Source organism: Nyctereutes procyonoides, unplaced genomic scaffold (assembly GCF_905146905.1).
Source record: "Nyctereutes procyonoides isolate TBG_1078 unplaced genomic scaffold, NYPRO_anot_genome, whole genome shotgun sequence".
In the NCBI taxonomy this organism is placed as follows: Eukaryota; Metazoa; Chordata; class Mammalia; order Carnivora; family Canidae; genus Nyctereutes; species Nyctereutes procyonoides.
The window spans coordinates 13,456,222-13,478,539 of record NW_026575082.1 but is presented as its reverse complement, the minus strand read 5'-3'; the positions used below and the strand labels follow the sequence as shown (position 1 = coordinate 13,478,539).

Genomic DNA, 22,318 nt, shown 5'->3' with positions numbered 1-22,318 from the left:
AAAACTTGCTTTATTGGCTCATTCTGCAAACGAGCTCCCTGGTTTCATTACACACAGACGTGGCACAGGATGGAAAATCTTACATAGAGCTCTGCTTCACACCAATCTCCTCAAGGAAGGCTTTCAGATTGTTACAAAACCTCCTGTTCCTACCTTGGGCATTTGCCTGTGGACAAGAACAGCTCCCTGCAGAGGATTCTGTGTAGAGCATGGATGGCAGCCCATCAGGGATGAGCAGGCTGGAAACACAGCATTAACTCAAACATCTGAAGCTTCTGCGCCCCACAGAAGTCATGGTACTGCTGTGCAAGGCACGCACTGTATCCCCAGCCCTTGGCACCAAGCCTGGTGCATGGAGGTCACCAATGAATGAGCAAACGCGTGTCATGCTGAAGGTGGAGTTTAAACCCTCTACTTGCCACAGACAAGGAAATGCTGAGACAGGTTAACAAGCAGAGTTTTCCCCATGGAGCACGTCCAGCCAGCAGATCAGAGGGCAGAAGGGGCAAGGACACCGGCTGAGTGCAAGCCACCAGGGAGAGCTGGAAAAGACCCCCTTGGGACGCCCCTGTCCTTGGCTGTGGGCCAGGAAGGAGGAAGAGAAGCAGAGTAGGGGTGGTGTGTCTGCTCCTCCAGCTTCCCAGGTGAGGAAAACTGGCCTTCTGAGGGAGCTGGTGTCGTGGGACATGTCCAGATCCCATAAGGCTCCCTGTTCGCTGCACCCTTGCTGTGAGGAGGTGGTTGCACAGAGATGGTTCGGGACAGAGGCATCACTCACTTGGCTTAGGACAGCTGTTCCTCATGAGAGACAGCTGCACTGGGGCCCCACACTTGGCCGCCAGCTCAGCTGTGCCTGCGGGGACCTCGGAGAGTTGAAGCAGCTTCTAAGTGGGAGGGTTTTCAAAGGCATCAACAATTAAACCAACTCTGAAAAGGTGACGGAAGACAAGGGGTGCCATGTGGATGGCTACATGCCTGGCAGGAGTTCAGAGGGAGAGGAGGCTGGGACATCGGCCTCTGGATGGGTGTGGGGCCCTGGGAAAAGCGTGTGTGAGAACTCCGTATGGATATCTGTGATCACGCAGTTGGAACAGTAAACATTTGCTGGAGAGATTCCTTCGCTCTCTTTTCTATCTCTTGTGTACTTCCAAGCGGTGCAATTTATTTTAGCAAGAATCACTGTGCTCCTCTGTTATCGCCCGACCTTGGGCTGATTCTGAAGGTGACTTGCCATGGAGCATCAGCCCTCCACTCCATGGTGTAGAAAGCCTGCCCTGTGGCCCTGCCCTAAATACACACTGTCTCTGGGCTCACACGGAGACAAAGACGTGGCAGCCAGAGCAGGAAAGAAAAAGCCATCTTAAAGAAACAGAATGCACTGGATCCTGAAAAGTTTGACTACATCCCAGAGGATGTATTTGGGGGACGACTACGCCAGTCAGAATAGAGACTTGTCAGTTGTTGTTCAGTAAGCTGGAAAGGCTACGGTGGCGGTGTTCATGCCCACCTTTCTCCTTAACTTAGGAACGAATAAGTGTGTGACGTCATCAGGTTCCACTTCCTCGACCACCACACCATCTGCTAACTTCCTGTGTTCAGATTCCGTGCTCAACAAGCTACCTCCCAAGTTCACCTGGCTTCCCAAGAAAATGCAGCCACAGGGAGACCATGGGCAGGGACAGGTAAGCATATGGGTTTGCTTACAAATGAATATGCTGGCATTACAGCTTGAACACCTCATCCAGTGGGCCGTTAATGGGAGTTGGCCCCTGAGAGATGGATCTGTCTAGGGAATAGACAAATCAGGTCTCCACGCAGCCAAGATGAGGTTTAGACCATGTACTGTGGTGGATCCAGCAAGTAGTGCCACCCTCAGAAGCCTCCTGGAGGTCACGCTCTTAGTCTCTGCGTGCTGGTAGCCCAACCCATTGTTGAAGGCCTTCCATGGCTACTTCTCAAATTTATAACTTTTACTAGACTCACAAATGCCCAAAGTTTCACAGGGCTTGGACACTGTGCATGATTTCCACGGTGCAAGGAGCAGCGAGCATCTGTTCCACTCCTTAGCTAGGTGGAAAATTTCACAGCTGATATAAATTCTGATCTGTTTATTCCTGTAGCCGCCCCTGATGCTAAGATAATCAGGCTGAGTTCCAGTCAGAAAAGTTGCCCAGAAGGAGTCTGAGAGATGCTTGCTCTTAAAGAACACAGGATTTTGCTGGGGAGATATATATATATACAAGAAACAATCAAACACAGTCAGTGTCACAAAGGCACAGCCCAAGCTGATAAAGGAGTGAGCCAGAATTGGGTGGAGGTAATCTCAAAAGGCTTTCTAAAAGAAGTATTTCTAAGAAAAAACAGCTTAGTGTCATGATAAAAAGGATGGGTTTTGAAGTCAAACAGACCTGGGTTCAAATACTCAACTGTTTTATAACTTGATAAGGTACAGAAGAGGCTAAGCAGGGTGGAAACAAAGTGCCTGACACGTGGGAGGCGCTAGAGAAATGGTCATGAAGAAATATCCACGCAGCAGGAGAAAGGAGGAGAAAAGTTTACACTCACGTTGCATCAGACACTATTCTTCCTCCCTTTTGTATTACCTCATTTCACTGCTGCAACATACTTATGAGGTAGGTACCAATTATAACCCCATTTAGTGATGAGGAGAACAAGGCCCGGAGAAGCTAAGTGACTTGCCCAAGGTCAACACAGCTGGGATTTGAATCCAGGCCATCTGAGCCCTGCTTTGGAATGTTAACCGCTTTCCTGTCTTTTTCCATTACATTTACTATACCACCGCTCTTTGAGTCATATTTATTATCAGACAAAATCATCAGAGCATCTTCGATGTTTAGGATGAATACTGAAAACCTTATAGGCGCCTTGCTTGTAGAGGAGTGGCTGTTTGGTGCTTCTGTTGATCACTCAGCGATCTATCGCAGACAGTGATATGTACGGACCATTTTGTTTCAGTTAATATTCAGCACCATATAAACATTGACTCAGCTGGAGAGCCTGAACAATAAATTATCACTAGCCCAAGTGCTAAAATAGCACTTGATTTTCTCTCTGCCTGAGCCTGCTATCTATTTATACTTTGCTTACTTCTCTGGAGTTCAAAGTGTTTTATACACATTTCATCATAGCCATACTTATGTCGATTTATTGTCTTTATTACACACATGTGACTAATGTATCTAACAACACTTCCTATTTACTACAGGATGCTCAGTTTTCAACTAGTTTTTCTTTTTTTAATCTAAGGGATTTACTGACTACATTTAATTTATACTGAGTGGAAATTTGCTGACAATTAGAAGAATAGCGTTTTATAGTTTCTTTTTTAACTGAATTCATTTGGTACATGATAGGATCATTCTTGTTTCTGAATTGTAACCATGTATTATTTCTTATCCTTTACAATTCCATCTATGACTGACCTTGAACTGGGATAGATCTGATATTTTAAAATTATAAGTACAATTGCCTTTTTCACTCAGTAGACTTCCTAAGATCCAATATGTATACATAATTCTTATTTTTTCAGGTTGATGAGTGCATTGACACACACGCATTTTCAAATCTGGTCTTCACCTTTTCGGTTTTCATATTCATGGGCAAAAAATAAATTTAGATGATAAGTTAGAGTCGGGAAAAGAAGTCCAGAGAAAGGCTTCCTTGACTGGCTGGAGGATGGAATGAGAGCCCAAAATTCACGTGTGTATAAACTGGAAAACTAGGTTTGTGCACTGTGAGGAGTTAACAGAACTTAAGATTTTGAACCAAGCCTTAGTGCCAAACACATAAAGAGAAACGAAACAAGAGTTGTCATTTGATGTTTCTGTCCATGACACATAAAAATAGTCTAAATGCTTCGCCTAAGGCTGGGGCAGTCTGTTTCCTTTGGTCCTCCCCTCCTGTGAATATCCATATTCATTATTGAAAACAGATACTTTGGCCTTAAGCATTTCTCTGTTTTAGAAAAGGGATATATTGAGTGCCTGGGTGGCTCAGTCGGTTGAGTGTCTGACTCTTGGTTTTGGCTCAGGCCGTGATCTCAGGGTAGTGAGATCAAGCCGCACATCGGGCTCTGTGCTCAGCGGGGAATCTGCTTGAGGATTCTCTTCTTCTGTCCCTCCCCTACTCACGCTTGCATGCATGCTCTCTTTCCCTCTCTAATAAATAATCTTTAAAAAAATTTAAAAATTAAAAAAGGATATTATGCTAACAGTCCCTGTTCAAGAACCAGCAGTTATTCCCTACCACAGGAGTCCCTAAAGTTTCTACCTTGGCTGAGTGTGTCATCTGCCAGTGTGAATTTAGGAAGATGGCACAGGTATGATCAGCATGAGAGAGACACGTTCTCAACACTGTCAGAATCAGTAATGGTATTGGAGGAATGTTTAAAAGCAAAGCTGCTTATTCTAGGAGGTCTCATACCCTGATATTATGGACCTTGAACAATCTGTAGTCATTATCCTCACTCAGAAGAGAAGGTCAGGCATTTTAGCCTCAGATGCGCAGGTGCACTGAGTTCTCTCTTACCACTAGGCATCTGTACATCCTCCTCTCTCTTCACAGGTAACGGGGCACTTCAATGATTCTTCTTGTAGGACTTAGTTTAAAAAAGGTTTTCCTAAGACCAGACTGGATTCCCTACTTGGTGGGCATAGTATCAAAGCTATGCCTACCCCGCTTATCTTACAAGATTGCAAACTTCCAGGATCACCTAAAGACCAGATCTTAGGAAAAAGCTGAATGGAAGAAGAGATAAAAGGCAGCAGAAAAGCAAAGAAGGGAGATGGGGGCTTGAAAGGGCCTTTCTTTTTTTTTTTTTCCCTCTCTCTTTTAAAGATTTTACTTATTTTTATTTAAAAGAAAGAGAGGAGATGTAAAGGGGGAGGGAGAGAGAATCCCAAGCAGACTCCCCACTGAACATGGAGCCCGACTCGGAAGATCATAACCTGAGCTTAAACCAAGAGTTAGATGTTTAACCAACTGAGCCACCCAGGTGCCCCTGGAAGGTCCTTCCTTATGACTGTTATTGTGACTTCTACATGGCCACCCTGGGTATACCCTCTGGAGCCGTGGAAATCTCATAAATCAAAACCAGACCAAGCCTAAAATTAGTTCAACAAAGAAAAATTACATTACTTGAAGGTTTCAAAAGCAGCTTTTGCTTTTTTATTTTTCTTTGTTCTTTATCTCAAGAAAATAAATAACGGTATGGTGTTCAAATCTGAATCAGGTCCAACCCTGAAGGCTGGAGCAGTTTTCAGATGGCATGCTCCACTTGGCCATGCTAACACAGGGTTGGCATTTCCACCAGGGAAATATCAGCAGAATCAAACGAGCTTGGGAAGTTTCCATTAGCTTCATAGCTATATGTTCAGAGTTCAGACAAATGTGAAGCACAGAATAATAAAAATGGTGAGTGGAATGTGCTAGAAAGCAAGAAAATAGCGAACAATTAAAGCATGTGTTCTATGGTTTTTTTCAAAATGATCTGTTTCAACAACAAAACAGACTCTCTGAGAAATGAACTCACCAGTGCCATATCTCAAGCAGAACGACATATGGAAATAGCACGGTCTTTGGCGTTAGGCTGGCTTCGAGGGCCAGCTCCCAAACTTCCTGGCTACATGACTTTGGCAAGTCACTTAAGTTGATGGGTACAGTCTCCATCTCTTCATCATTTCTCAGGATTTTGTGAGGTTTAGAGAAAATATAAGTACAAGTGCTCAGCACCTAGTTCAGTAATAATGACCAATGTGATCACCATCATCTTTAACACCATTGGAGAAAGAATAAAAACATCAACTTGGAAATTATGAACGACGCTAAGCTGGACCGAAGTTTAATTGTTTATGTGATATGCGTAAGGGCTAAAGAAATAAATTACAGTGCAAACTAGAAAGTAGCTAACACACTTGAGAGAGCTACCTTTTAAGCATTTTAATAATACCCATTTTATTGCAAACAATATGTGTATGCCAACTAATCTTAATTTGTAATACTCTGTCATTATTATTAATCTTAATTTATAATACACCATAATTATTCAATTATATTAACAGAACAGTATTTTTACATCCTTCCAGAAAATGCTACACATGTGCATGCATATATATGCATCTAATTTTTTTCTCATCGATGAGATCATACTCCCCATACAGACAGCAACTTTTTCACTCTACAGTAATCTCAGGCATCTTTCTATGTGAGTTCATGAACATCTATCATGTCTTTTGATAGCTGTATTTAATTTCTTAATATCAGTTTACCATCATTTAGCCAGACTTCACACATGTATTTCTTTTTCTACCCTGGTTAGTGCGTTTTATGCTTTTGCTTCCAAAAAAAGATAAATAATGCTATGATGAATGTCCTTCCATATATATATAGGAAAAAAACCCTAGAAGTGAATCGGCTGAGTCAGAGGGTACATAAATTTAGTATTTTCAAAACTGAGGTCAAAATTGCCCTTCAAAAAATTTATGAAAATATGCCTTCCTTTAATGGTGTGTGAAAGAAAAACCCTCTTTTACGCTTGCTTCTCCTAATTCTTTCTTTCTAGACATGTCCCAGAGAAGTCAGAGTATCAACCAATTTAAATATTTACCCTTCAAAACTTATCCTTACTTCCTGATAGTTTCTTGCATTTATCATCTGTAGACGCTTCCTTTAGAAATGTAAACCATGCTGGAGGTTGAAAAGTTTCTGCTCATTCTAGCTTTGGTATCGAAGTCCCTCCAGCCAAGAAGGAGGCCAGGAAGAGTTCCTTGGCCTCCAAAAGAAAAAAGGTACAATAAACCAAACGAAACCACACATAAACGCATCCAAGTTACCTTGCATTTATTCAAGGTTTCTCCGTGTGTTTGGCTCAACACTGGATACTTCACAGATATTATCTCACTTTAGGGTCTGTGTATTTGTATTTTTTTTAAAAGGCTTTTTTTTTTAAATTTTTATTTATTTATGATAGTCACAGAGAGAGAGAGAGAGAGAGAGAGAGAGAGAGGCAGAGACACAGGCAGAGGGAGAAGCAGGCTCCATGCACCGGGAGCCTGACGTGGGATTCGATCCCGGGTCTCCAGGATCGCGCCCTGGGCCAAAGGCAGGCGCTAAACCGCTGCGCCACCCAGGGATCCCTGTATTTTTTTTTTTTAAAGATTTAACTTATTTACTCATGAGAGACACACAGAGAGAGGCAGAGACATAGGCAGAGGGAGAAGCAGGCTCCCTAGGGGAGCCTGATGCAGGACTCAATCCAAGGACCCCAGGATCACGACCTGAGCCAAAGGGAGATGCTCAACCACTGAGCCACCCAGGTGCTCCTATTTGTGAGTATTTAAGCCCAATAAAAGCCTCACAGATCGCTGATGAGACCTGGAGAAACAGCCATCCTTTACTTCCAGGGCGGTGAAAGGTGGTGTGAAGATATCAAAGCTCCTCCCCCCACCATTTCCCTAGCCCCCTCCCCCAACTCTCCCCCAAGGAAATGTAAGTGCTCCTTTTAGCCAGTGGTAATAGGCCAGGCTTCTATTGGCCCCAAATCCTAATAACTGCTATGACCTGAGGCTTGGTGAGATCCTAAAGTATCTTCTGACGTTGAAAGATATGAACAGGTGTTCGGTATAGTTTTGGTGTTATGTATAGTTTGTTCTATTTGAATTCTATACACATTGGCCATGGAGAAGTGGTCTTTTGGATATCTCTGGGTAAAACAGAATGTTGAATTAACCAGAACATCTCACTCTTCTAGCTAACTAGAGAATTTACGGTACTGAAGTCTTTATGTCATTCCTACTGTCAAACTGAACAAAAGAATAGATGCCCCCCTCCCAAGATAAAAAAAGTGAAAGTGAAAAAAAGATTAAAAAAAAGATAAAAAAGTGAAAAAGACTACTTCCCTAGTCAGAATCCAACACAGCTCTGTCACATGCACCCTGAATAATGATCTCCCGCTTAGTAGCTGCATCACTGAGGTTAGACCAAAAAAGTAATTGGTTTGGAATGCAGAGCTTGACTGAATGACTCTATGCCACAGTATATTCTCTTTGACTTGCTAATGCAAAGGCAGACCCTGATATATTACAAAAAAATATTTTTCAGAAAGTTTTCCAAATTTCACGTTTTTGAAACTCAATTTACATTTCTCCCCCAAATTAATAAGGTGCCCCCCACCCCCAAGTAACAAGACACATTCCATAAAGTATCAGAAGCTGGACACCAACAGTATTGCGGGACTTAGGATTCTCCTGTCTCCCCTTCCAAAGGCCAAGTCTCTGGCAACGGTTTCTGAGCCCTAGAAGCCACGGGGCTGCCCCAGAAAATGAAACCACTTTGAGAATCTATTTTAGTAACTATAAATCCCCTTGATTTGTCTATGGCAGGCCTATCTGCCACTGAATTCCACTTTGTAGCCAGAAAAATTTTAGTGAGATTCCAATATATTCAGAAACAGGTCATTTGTATTCAATAGCATCACTAACCTACTCAAAAGAAAAAGTGCTTTTTGTGTGTGTGAAATACATCAAACTCTCTGTGAGTGTCTAAGGCAGGTTTCTGTGAAATCACTTGCTGTGGGTATCATGTTTAGTGGCTGCTTACTGAAGAAATGAAGCCAGCCTTGGAGTTCAGGATAAGCCCTAAAGGTTTCTGATGCATTAAGTAGAGATTCTGAACTCGGTGCCAGACAGTTAGGTTTTAGGACAGTTCATCTGCAAAGGTTGTAAGAGCAGTGGGTTTGGGTTCCTGAGGACAGGCTGTTGTATGTAATTAATTAATCGCTGACAACCAGAAATTGCTAAATATTGAGGTCAAATGGGAAATTAAAAAAAAAGATCTCATTTTAATTTCTTTTGCACTATTAAAAAAATAACCTAAAAGTATAGTTTGTGACATTTAAATCACCTAAAATTTGGGTGCCTCCTTCCTTCACTTGACAGCTGTTCATTCAACTACTATGTGTTCCATGCTAGGGGCTGAGGATGCTGTGGCAAATAAGACAGGCATGGTCTCTGCTTTCTTGGAGCTCAAAGAATACACACATAAAGCACTGACTGTATAACATGAAAATATCCGGTGAACAAAAGTGGGGCGACAGGGGAGGGAAGGCCTGGGTGATCATGGGGAACTTCTGTGAGGAAGTGACATTTTAACATTTAAAAGGCAAGAAGGAGGGGCCCTGGGTCCATCAGGAGGAGTGCAATCCAGGTAGAGGCCACAGGTAGCAGAAGGACCCAAGGGGCGTGGTGTTGGGGGGGTGGCGTGAGCTTGCTGTGTGAGAGGATCAAGCATTCAGCCTGTGTGGCCGGTGAGCCATGGGCAGGTGGGAGCCAATGTGCTCAAGGGTTATGCAGGAAGGGATCAGGCCATGACACATTGTAGGGCAGACAGAGGGGTTTGCGTTGTGACCTAAGCATCACGGGAGGTATTTCGAGTGATAGATAAACTGACACACAACTCTTCCACATAGACCCCCAAGTAGAGATGACCAAAGCCTGTGGTGGGGAGAGGTAGTGGAAATACATGACCGCCCTGACACCAGCAGAAAAGCACCCCGATGTCAGCTGGGTTCTTGGAGTGACATCAGCACGTGACACCACAACCATAGCATGTGCCCTGACATCAGCCCTTGTTAGTCAAGACCAAAGTTAGCAGAAGACCTTCTCCCCCTCCCCCCTGACCATGCCCGGGTTCTACACTTAATCCAGCCTCAGTCCTCCACAGAAATACCATCCCAGCCTAGCTTCTATGTTTATATATACTAAAAAGATGGGGTCCCCAAGCACGGGCAGATTCCACACTTCCCTGTTAACTACATTTGGGGACAGAAATGCAGAAAACTATCTTTGACGTGCTTACTGTGTCCCATCAAAGAAATGAGGTTCATTAATTCAGCAGCTGTACATGGGCATGTTTCATGATATGGAGAAACTCCAGAATATCAGCACCCCGTGATGAATGTCACACTCAACCATTAAAGGCCTATTTTTAGCAAAGTCAACCACTAAGTTCTGAGCCAAATGAAAGGTCATGTGTTATCTGAGAAGCACATGTTATTGTGGTCATCAAATGGCTAATCTGGGGTGAAGTGTCTATGGAAGATGCTTGTTATGAAAGTGGAGAGTCCTACAGTGAATACTGTGATTTGGAAATATAAATGAATTGATGTACATGGTAAAGGGAACATGGACTTTCAAATGAGTCCACGACATGACATTTCTTGATATTGATTATTGGCAAAAACGTGCCTGAAGGTTTTTCAACTTATTTTTTCCATGAGATGGCCATACATCTAATACATAATTCTAAAAGCATATGATCACCCCTAGAATGGTACTGAAGACACCAGAATGGATTTATTTCCTTACTAGCATGACCTTGAACAAGATAGATTACATCCCTAAGCCTTGATTCCTCATCTGTAAAGAATAGTGATAATCATATTCATCTTTCATAGGCATCCAACATAGCACAAGTAAAAGCCACAGACATCCAATAAATGTTCACCTTTCCCTTAGCTTTCTGCTTCTAGGGCAATCTCAACTTACAGCAAGCTAAGAGTTTTAATTTTTCGGATACATTTATTAGCATTATCCAATGGCATACATGCCACAAAAGGACTGGAATGTTTCTCTGTTCATGCCTGTAGCTGCAGAACCCAGAAAAGCACCTGCCCTGGACTACATGCTCAATAAATAGTCCTTGAATAAATGAAGGGGAGGTTATAGTGACATGAGATTGAATGTAAAGGTCAATTATCTTCGTGGCTGACTTGTCCATGATTTTGAGGGAAGAGATATACTCTGAAGTGCGTTCAGATAATCAACTTCTACATGTAGCCACCTTACAAAGTAAAGGATCAGAATCATCTATTAAAGAGAGTAGTGACTTCAATGATATACTTTGGTACCTCAGACTCAAATAAAGCATTAGTGGGAAAAGTCTGGTCCCAAGCGCTCATGGATCAGCAGGACGTCAATGATCGCCAGGAAAGTGGGAACTTAAGACTTGCTTTGGACTCAACTTTGGTTAGCGAGGGTCAGCCTGAGGAGGTCCTGGTGCTGCAAGGCCACCTCTCAGTTATTGCCTCTCCAGGGCTGGGGCTGACCCAACATCAGAGCGGTTGGGAATTGGCCAGAGTAATGCCAGGACAGAAGAAAACATTACCCGAACAAATAGGAACCCACGTTGGTAAGAAAGCTGGGGTCAGGAGTTGGCTGTGACACTGACAAGCAGTGTGGTTTTGGGAAAGTCATTTAATATTTGCTCAAGCACACTTTGGTTTCACCACGTTTCTATGACTGACACTGACCTAAATTTATCTCTCAAAGTTCAAAAGCCCCGTGCCTGGACCCTGGTTGCCTGGGTTGCTATCCATTCACACGGCCCGGCTGTTGTAAAAAATTATATATATAGAAACTGCCAATGATGATAGCAGGAGAAAACAAGGAAGAAAAATGCACTCCTTTACCCTCTTTTCAAGAAGTGCTGCTCACAATTGCTCACATCTGGCATGCCTCAATGGTAATCATTTGCAAGTTTCAAAAATGTTGAACCTTGAAATAAGGAGCTTTATCTTCAAAAGGGAAAATAAAGACCTGCAGCAGACCACTTGGGACCTTTTTATTACACCTGGATAATGGCAGGTATTATTACTCTATCCAGCAGTGTGTTCTTATGAATAGGCTAACACATACCCTTCGGCTGTAAAATGTGCTTTAGGATATAACATGTTGATTCAGATACAAAATAAAATAACTGTATGGTTGTTTTTAATGAAAAGTCTAAAAACACGCCTATTTAACAAACTTCTATTTTTATAGAGCCTGCTTACGAAAACCTGCTTAAAAAAAATAAAATCCAACTATGGGTGGTCTCACACCTAGAAGTGGCACAAGAATCCTTTGTCAGACCATGTGTCTTAATTTTGGGTATGGAAAATGTGGTCACCATAATTATAAGCCTGGGAAAGCAAAGAGTTTAAAAAATTCTGTGCAGGAGGGGAGTAATAATTCGTTAGCATTCCATAAAACTGTAATTTAACCAGCTTTTAGGTATGTAGTAATCAACATTAAAATTATGGCACTTGACAATTTTCTATTTTACCTTATGGCTATTTGTCGAAGTGTCTCATTTCCTTGACGAGACTTACGTTCCTCGAGAACAAATGCTATGTTTCCCTTATCCCTACAGCCTCACCCAACCTGGTACATGGTTTGTTTTTTGTGTTCAATGAACCACAAAGAATGTTTCAGAACAACCTCAGGAAAATCAGGAGAGAAATAATTCAGGGTAAGAGGAAATCAATGCATAACTTGTTTAAACGCTATTCTCTTAGGCTTCAAGATATCTCAAATACGTAACTTTAAAAGGTTCAGCTATGGAAAAAGTTCATTTCTGTAAGTTTTGAAATGGGATTTAGCCAAGAAAAGAGTCAATACTAATTAAGTTTTGATAAAGGAGGTGGGGGAAGTCTAGCGGTATAACTTTGTCACTTGGTTACTAAAACCTTTTCTCTGATTGAAAGGCATCATTAGGGGTCGAACGACACACATTGCAGGAGATATAACGTGATCACTTCTCCCCCTATATGGTCTTTTTGGACCTCAAGATGGAAAGATCAAAGCCAAGCAAGCCCATGGAAAATTAATGAGAGCTGAGCATTGCATGCAGTTAATATGCTTAGTTAACTCAGGCAGCAAGAACTATGCAGGCCTTTATCACACAGAATAAAATACAAATGGCCTTCCAGAAGGCTGGGCAGACACGAGCCTGGCGTTCCTACCCCTGGATGCAGCCATGGGTTCCTTGCGGCTTGGATTTCCTACAATTCTTGGATTTTTCTATAGCATCTAAACTCTATCTCCCAGCCTGCATCTCACAACAAAAAACAATTGTTTTAAATCTATCTTTTTTATGTGTTACTATTTCTTAGAATAGAAAATTGGATGATTATAAATGCAGGTGAGGAAAAGTAACTTTTTTCCAAATAGGGAAGAGTGTTATGGCTTGGGGACAAGTGGCTGCCAAGTTCACACGTGCAAGAGATTTTACTGTGTATTCAAGGCCTCGACTACTTCGGGGAGCTACCAGTGGCCAACAGCAAGGCCTTCAGAGGCAGCCGGCTGGAGGCCCACCGCATCCATTCCAGGCTGTGTCACTGTGGACAGATCATTCACTTTTCTGAGTTTTGGTTTCCTTGTCTGAAGACGAGGAACGATTCTCATACCTGCCGGTGGTCGGTCTTCAGGACTCAGTGCAAGGTCAGCGTTTAGCACAGTGTCCATCACGTGGTGAGAACTCACTCTCTGGTGGCTATTTCTGTCATTGTGTACTGCTGCAATCTGTCCCCCTCCAAATGTGCAACTGAATGCCAAACGATGCCTGCATTTTCTGTGAAGTTCCTTGGGGGGCGGCTGCCTGGGAGGAACAGTGCCTGGGAGGTGGCCGTCACCTCCAGAGCGGGTCTTTGGCTGCCTCACATCTGGTAAATCAGAGCAAACAACAGGCACAAGAATGGAAGGAAGGGGGAGGAAGGAGGGGAAGAGGGGGAGGGGCAGGGAAGTGGAAAGGCAAGCCTTCAGAAGCTAATGTAATATTCAATCTGGCTTCTTCATCCTTCTCCAAGCATCACCAAATATTTTAAATTCAAATGAAAACCATTATCAGGCAGATACGGAGACGTGACATGTGGAATCTGTGAGACAGCATTCTTTGTAGGGGGTAAAAAAGTAGTTTGAGCAGGAGAAAGACTCAGGTTAACTTGGTCTGCCTTCCTCAGTCTGGACTGGGATTCTCTCCATGGAAAATTTCTATGTTTTTTCATATTGGGTCATGAGGTGGATTTTATTGGAACTCTTCAGGTTATTTGGTCTTTACTTTGTAGGAAAGTAGTTATATTTGCTTTAACAACAAAGCAAAGTGGTTTCAGCATAAGGAAAAGAGAGGCATGATGCTGAAGGAAGGCTGAGCCTGACAGTGCTGTGTACCTGCATACACACCAACACACACACGCGCATGGGGTACACGCAGACACACACATACTCAGAGAGACACACAGGCACACAAGTGCACACAGACACACAAAAACATACACACGTAGACATAGATATACAGAGACACACATACCCATGCACAGACCTACACACAGACACACTCAGACATGCACACATATACACAGGCATACAGAGACACACAGACACACAGACTTGGAGACACAACACAGACACACATAGAAACCCACATGCACATCCTAGCTGGGCCCTACTGACTTCTCCTGTGGTGTGGATGGTAGACACTTATCTCTCCTTCACTTTTTATCAAGAAAATCCTGACATTTCCCACTACACATGGGTTAAATGTGATAGTAAGAATCAAAAGCAAAACGATAACAAAAAAACAAACCAAACCAAACCCTAACAACAGAGAAAAGCATCTTTTCAAGCAAGTAGGTCTCCAATGACATTTTCAAGGACCAATTCAAAACCTTTATTGGCCAAGGAGCATGCATCTCACTGTGTGCAGACATGTTCCTGTTCTGTTTGTTTGGGTTTATTTTTGCCTTCATTCTGCAGGAAGCCTCACAGATATGACGGGGTGATTTAATTCTGTACAAACCTTGCCTCCCTAAATTCTTAGAATGTAGATAGATACCACTACCGGTATTCTTAGAGTTACGCAGCCTCTCACAGCAGCTAGAGCAAAGCAGAGCCCACATTTCACTGGAATCCCTACTTTTAGGTATGTGCAGGTTTTTCTTCATGACACACAGGAAACCAAATATGAAGCACTGTTGCAGATACTGATACATGGGCTTCTACAACATTCTCAGTGGCCGGCAGGACGACTGCCTTCTATTCATAAAGAGATGTGACTTACCCCTTACACCTTGTAGAGGAAAGTGAGAGTTGAGACACTCTTTTGTCAGGTGTCAAAATGCAGTTATGACAACAGATGCTGTCAGATGCATCGGTGAAAGCCTCGCACAAGTTTCTTCCCCCTTTCCTGGGGGGCGAGATGGTTATGAGCCAAAAATGAGAGAGAAGTGACAGTCGGCCATGTGACAGAAGGAAAACTAAGCCCTGCAGGAAGGGGTGGCTTTCACACAAAGCAGCCAGATCTGCCGAGCCCTCAGCCCATCAGGTGGGGTGTTGAGCGCCAGTCTGGCACCCCTGTGTGAAGGGGGCAGTGGGCAGGCAAGTACTCCAGGGGGGTCAGGTGAAAGATAGATGCCCTTCCCCTCAGCAGCTTCTGTCCCCACTGCTGCACTGCCACCCAGCTCACTTAAAGACCACTCAGCCTCAGGCTGAAGTTTCTCTACCAGGCCATCCGCACCTGGAGCATGTAACACTTGTGGTAAGAAAGTCCCATTTTTTTCATCCAACCCTAACATTTAAGACTTCCTGTGCGATGGCCAAAACGTCTTGAAACCCAGATTCCTGAAAGTCTTTCGAAAGACACTAATGATTTGTCCTTATAAAGCCCCCCTTTCCTATCACCCCCTCCTAAAATGTCCCTGGGGTGATCTAAGGTTCATATGTAGGTAAATGAAATGGATGATCCTATGTGACTTTGCTGAGTGAGTGGTTTTTAAAGAAGTTTCTTTAAAAAGGAAACTAACATATTCATTCATTCACTTAGCATGCGTTAGAATACCGGCAGCACGATTCTATGACTACTGATATTAGTAAGATTTAGAAGTCCTGGCTCTGCCACTAACCAGGAGGACCACCTGAGGCCACTGACCTGACCATCCTGGGCCTCAGTTTACTTATCTCTAAAATAGTGAGGCCTGGACAAGACGGTTTCTTTTTAAAAAATTAATTGATTAATTAATTTAGAAAGAGTATGTGCGTGTGTGTGTGTGTGCGCGCGCGCGCGCACGCGTGTGCCAGAGCGGGGGTGGGGCAGAAGGAGAGAATCCAAAGCAGACTCAGATCTGGGCATGGAGCCTGACACGGGGCTCAATCCCACCACTGGCATATCATGACCTGGGCTGAAATCAAGTCAGACGCTCAACTGACTGAGTCACCCAGGTGTCCCCAAGAGAGGGCTTCCAAGTCTATCCTAAGCCTTGGCATTTTGGGAGCACACATGTATGTGGATTCTGCTCTATAACAGTCACCCCGTTGGAGGCCTCAAAGGAGACAGACATGAAAGACCTCATCCTGTTTACAGGGCCACTGCTTGGCTATATTCCCAAACTTCCAGCATAGGTTATATTGACTGGGTATCAAATTTCTATCTTTCTTGAAAATGCATGCCTCCCTTTGATGTTGAGAGGTTCTTCATCAAATGGGGTCCACTCCTGTTCCCATAGGCTTGGCCTAAGCATCCTTCCATTCACCAGCAATGTGGTTTTGATGACTCCAGCACCATCTCAACAAGTACTACCTTTGGCCTGAGCTGCCATGTTTCAGGAATTCTAGAATGTGAGGTGGTTCCTGATGCATGCAGCCTGCCCTGCTCCCTGAAGCATATCCTTTCTCTTCTCTCCTCCCTCAAGAACAAGAGTCCTGGCCCACAGCCTGCAGCCTGGGGATGAGAGACCTGTTTTAAAATCTGTGCATGTCGAACCTGTCAACATCCAGGCTCAGGCAAACAGGCTGCCCTTGGGCAGAACAGCTTTGCTAATCAATCATGCTTCAGGGAAGTGGGTGGTTTGTACATGGGGCCCACTTTGCCGTGACCAAGCCCCTATGAAAATGTCTGAGTGTGAATGAAAAAAAGAAAACAGTCTACTTTCCATGCCCGCTGCAGGAGGGCCAAGACAAGGTTTTATTTAAAAATAACTCCTCTTTCCTGAAGGCTGAAAGCTAACATATGGGCTTAAAGAGAATTCCTCTTTCAAGATTTACTAGCAACTAAGATCAGGATGGAGCTGTCAATTTGGACAACAGTCTCACCTGCAAAACAAAAGAAAACCTTAGGGATACTCCCAAGTTCAGAAATTAGAAATAAGTTATTGGTAATTTTTTTTAAAAAGAGTTTCCTGAGAAGATACCATTTGTGATTGTGATATATTAGCATGGTAGTTACCAAGTAGAGCAAATTAATGTCAACTGAAGCTAAGCTAAGATACAAGACACAAGTCCCTACTAAATGAGATGCACTTAATGGGAAAAGGTCAAGTTTATTGTTACAGGGCTGCGTATATATTCTGGCTATAACCCATTGGTTAGGGCAAGTCATGTAACTTCCCTAAATTTTAAAAATCACACATACCACTCATACAAATTATATATATGTATATATAATGGGGCCAATTATACGCTTAACTCGTAGAATTATTGTGAGAAAGAATTACATGAGACACTATAAGCAAACTATTTTGATACTGTAAACACAATAGTAACGTAAAACACTGTTATAATAATAGACCTATTTATTCAAATGCATGTTACTTTATTCAAAATTACTTGGTTTCTAGTATAGCTTTCATCTTTTTTTTTTTTTTGCCATTTTAGGAATGAGTTTCTAATTAATTCAGTTTCTGTGCATTTCCTATCCAAACTCTTTTCACATTTTCAAAGCTCCTACACAAGCGACAGAAGAACACACGCTTAAAATAACCGGAGAAATAGCACCACAGAAATAGAATATATAGATAATATAAAAAGCATTTACCCTTTGCCCCAGCAACCCACTTCTGGAAATTTATCCTACTCATGGATAAGTTGAATAACAGACAAGGCAGTGGAATGGAGCATTATTTGTAATGCAAAAAGACTGGAAATAACCAGGTGTCCATCAATATAGTGGTTATGAGACATGTGGAGGAGACAGTAATCCAGTGACATCCAGTGAATCCCTCCTCTCAGTTCCCTCCCTTGTACCAGTCCTTCTCACATTAGCTCTGGCCTTGGCCCTGTAACTTGGCTTGGTAATAGAAATCGGCACATGAGACACAAGCAGAGACTTAATAAGCTCTCTTACACTGGGGGCATGATTCTTCTCTGCTTTTGGGGATCCAGTTACCATGGGAAGTAAACCTGGGTTCACTGAGCTAGTCCAGCTGGTGGTCACAATCTACCACTGACATATGAGTGAAGACATCTTGGGCATCTAGCTCCAATCAAGTTGCCAGATAACCTCATCCATTTGAGTAAATCCATGCAAAACCAGAAGAAAAACCACCCAGCTGGCCCCAAAGAGCTCACTCAAAGTTTTGAATAAATAAAATCATTGTTGTTTTAAGCCACGAAGCCATGGAGCAGTTGGTTATAAGGCAATAGATAACTGATACACCATGGTATCCTCCAAAATGGTGGAATACTATGAAGGTATTATCCTATGGAAGAAGAAAGAAAAAGGATACACTCTGTGTATGGCTATGCGAAGGTCTCAAAGATATACTGTTACATTCACAGGCCAAGTGAAGAACAAGGCAAATAATATGCTGCCTTTTGTGTAAGAAAGAGGGAAAATGTAAATACAAATATAATTATTTTGCATGAAGAGACACTAGATATATATACTCAGGGAATTAACATACATAGTTACTTGTTTCACTCCAGACAAAAGTCTAGTGAATTGGGTAGAAGGGGACAGAGGTGGCAGTGACATTTATCAATAAATACCTTTCTAAATGGTTTCAGTAAATAAACCATGTGAATTGGTTATCAGAAATAATTTTTAAGTGAAAAATCAGGCTACTATATCATTGAAATGGCAAATCTTGAAAATAGTAGAATTCCAAACTGATTACTATAATGCTACCACAATTCTCCATAATGGCCTCTCCCTTTGAACTAGAATAATCTTTTCTTTGTAAAACATAGAGCTGTTTGCACTCACATTCTAGCTTCCCTCTAGACTGTAAGTGCCTTGAAAGCAGAGACCATGTCTTATTTGTTTTGCTTCTTCTACAAATAGCAATCACGGTGCAGGGCTCAGTAAATGGTTGTTTAGCCAAAGAAATACAGAAAAACATTCTGACGATACTAAAAATGTCCACTGTTAATGCTGGTGAGATCCATCAAATCTTCAACAGCCTAACTTCTTCCATCTGTGCACATACTCCACGCACCATCCTTGAGGAAAATGGTGAGCATTCATTATGATCTGGGGCTTTGCTTCTCTTATAAATATACTCTGAACTACTGGGCAGAGTATATACAAAAGGTAATTTGAATGCCACGAAAGGAAAAAAAAGCAAAACAAACTCCCTCATTTAGAAAGAAAACAGACCCATTTGACTAGAGGAAGTCTAGAAAAAGAAAGATCTTTTATTATTTCTCATAAGTAACAAATTTCACTTCTGTGGTTGAGTAAGCAGCAGCCTGCAGCCAACTCCCTGCCAAGCAAACAAAGCCGTCCAGCAAAGGGGGTTGTGGGGATGGAGCCCCAACAGCCCTCCTTCCCATGCTCCAGCGTTTGGAGAAGTTAGGGCTCAGGACAGTTTCTCTGTTACGACTTCAGCATTTCTAGGAAAGAGGGTGCCACCACCTTTCTCTGTAACCCATTTCAGGGTTTGACAATTCACGCTAGGGATCTTCTCTCACTTTGAACCTGTACCTTTCCGACTGTGCCTTACCCTCTCTCTATTACAGTTTGCTGTCTCCACGTCTGATCCTATGAAAGCCTAACTTCTTTGGGGAAGAAGCCTGGGTCACCTCCACAGCTGTGTCCGCATCTCCATTTCCAGGATGTGCTTGGTTGGTCGGCATGCAGAGCTATCCCAACCCTTGTGCATCCTGGACTGTGCCACCCGCCAGCGCCATGTGGCCTTGGCTGTGCTTATCCTCCATGAATGCAACACAAGATAAGAGCCATGGGCAATAAGGAGATAGTAAGGTACTAAGTATTAAAGGTCATGCATAAGTAAGAAGGAAAACTAAGGGTGTGTATACAACCGTCTCAAAAGAGGGAGGGCATCTAGATAGTATCCCACTATACGCTCTCACAATCTTGGTTTCTCCTATATCAAATAATTCCATTTCCTTAATTTCCCTCTTGGATTTCAGTTCCCAGTTTTTTTATCTGTTTCACTGTTCTCTGCCATGCTGCTCTTGCCCCAGTGCTCCCACAGTAGAGACCTTCATTGCAGGGATTACCATTTGGAGGTTCTCCAAGGTAAAGATAGTAGGAAAGTTGAGGTTGACCATCTAAAATCCAGGGATTTTTTTGCCACAACAGATCAATAAGCACTGGTTGTGTGCCTACTGTGTGCAAGGAGCTGGGTTAGATGCTGTCAGGGATCTAAAAAAGTTAAGCCATCACCTCTGCCACTTAAGGAGGGGGACATCCATAAGACAGGGTTTAAAGAAGAGAATGTTGGCTCGAATGGGCAATGTTCACTGGGAAAGCTGGGGCTGCTGTGTGGCCACCGGGACCAGGCGGAATGGATGTAGTGAGAAAAGTGAAGAAAGAAAGAATCAATGAGCTGGTCAGAGTAAGCCTGAACACTGATTTCTGGACACAGACAAAAGAGAGGAGTGTGACCTATGATGGTTTCCAGATTTGGGGGTTTTGAGAAACAAAGGAAACCTGTGCTGATCCCGACAAAAGAGGGGAACACTTGTGAGGAGCTGGTTGGCCCGAGAACACACTAATTCTGGGGGAAAGCAAGAGAACATTTAGTACTACAGATGAGAAAATAAAACTGGGTAATATAGTTTTATGATTGAAACCATGAGAAAAAAAATAAGCCTATCTAAAGGGGCAAGTGCACAGGGGAGAGGAGGAGGGAAAGGTCTTGGGGGGCACTCTGAGTACTCAGTTCTAGACGGAGGAAGGAGGGGAGTGGAGAGCCAATGGAGTGAGCCCCGAAAGAGCAGGGGCATGTCCCATTCACCTTTGTATAGATCCATGCAATAAACATGGCTCTGGCCCCTAGCAGGTGCTACATAAATGCTTTGCAAATGTTGGTAGAGGGATATGGAAGTGCAATTGTCAGAGAAGTGGGAAGAAAACCAGCAACAGAGCCATGTTGCATAAGTTAAAGGAGAAGAATAATTCAAAGTTGTTTGGGGGCTAATGCTGCATGGAGAATTCTAAGATTTCCTGAAGACCAATGGTAACACCAGGGGATCTAGCACCCAGGGTTCTAGATTGCCTGGGTCTACCAGAGTGCTGGGGTGGGTGAGCCAGGCATAAGGAAGCTTTGCCTCCATAGCAGAGTCTGCAAAGACCGCCCCCCACCCCAGGGTGATGTTGTCCCATTTAATATGAAAAACAATCCCAAGATTTATGACATTTTCAATTTAACTTTTGCACTGTTGTAATTTTGACTCTGAGATCTGGAAACTTCGAATAATACTTGGGAGTAGTCAAGCTTGTACGGACTCCTCTGACACTGTCTGGTTATTCTAACCTCGACTTTGTAAAAAGGAGAAACTGGCACGGAAACTACCTTTTCAAAAAAAAGACTACTCAAAGATACTGGAAGTTGTTTTCACATCTCAGGGAAAGGTACTTGATTAGAGGGACTCTTAACAAGAAGAACTGAAGATCTAAGTAAATATTTCCCATCTGCTCCTGGTCTCACCACCTGGCCGTTATTCCTTCTGCTCTGTTGACAGGTTTCAGCCAACCAATTCTGTTTTATTTGTGCAAGTGGAGAGGCCACCTGTCGTGGAATATACTCACACATTAAACAAAATGAACATTTCTTATTTCTGTGCCTCCCATATGATTTTTTAAACACAAAGAACTCACTTTCACCTTAAGCAGATTTAGGAAAATGCTGACTATGAAGAACAGGTATAAACAAGGCAATCTTTTGTTTACGAAGATTGGTAACGACCCACAACTAGAAGGATCCCTCTATTCCCTTAAGGCTGGTGAATTAATCCGTCCACGCTTTCTTGCTCATTTCACTGGCTGTTACAGGCTAAAATGCAGAAAAAGGTTTTACAAGGGGACATGGTATATTTGTGCTAAAAACAGGCACCCCACAAATCCAGAGAAGGGAGCCAAAAAGAAATACCAGACACAGGGAACAGTGTGAGTAAAGGCGAGAGCGAGAGGAAGGAAAGTGCGTTGTTTGGGGGATGATGTATGGGGATGGGGAGGGTGCAGAGCAGAGCACTGGATTGGGGACTTGTGACCAAGGATGCTGCAGAGAGGGGAAGAATTATTTGTGGAGAGTTTAATGATCAGATTAAAGAAGACATGCTCTTTCCCAAAACCAGGCACCCGTGGAAGCTTAGAGCCAGGGAACATGAAGGTTGCGGAGGTGCTTTGACAACACGGAGGACAGGCAGGACAGCTGACCCACATGAAGCCCCTGTGGCATGCACAGCCAGCCCCCCCCCCCCCCGCCCCGCCTGCACAAAGTGCTGTGAGGACCAATCCAACGGAG

The 22,318-nt window shown here is 43.1% G+C and overlaps 1 protein-coding gene and 1 long non-coding RNA gene across 3 annotated transcripts in view; one reads left to right on the top strand and one right to left on the bottom strand.

Annotated features, from left to right (window-relative positions):
- The window catches only part of LOC129514527 (apoptosis regulator Bcl-2), a 171,296-nt gene that overhangs the window by 52,044 nt on the left and 96,934 nt on the right, over nt 1–22,318 (bottom strand). The gene's annotated exons all lie outside the window — the stretch shown is intronic.
- Nucleotides 1,117–21,629, top strand: LOC129514528 (uncharacterized). Its single transcript, XR_008665448.1, has 2 exons — nt 1,117–1,682; nt 19,566–21,629. It is a non-coding gene; the product is annotated as an uncharacterized LOC129514528 (long non-coding RNA).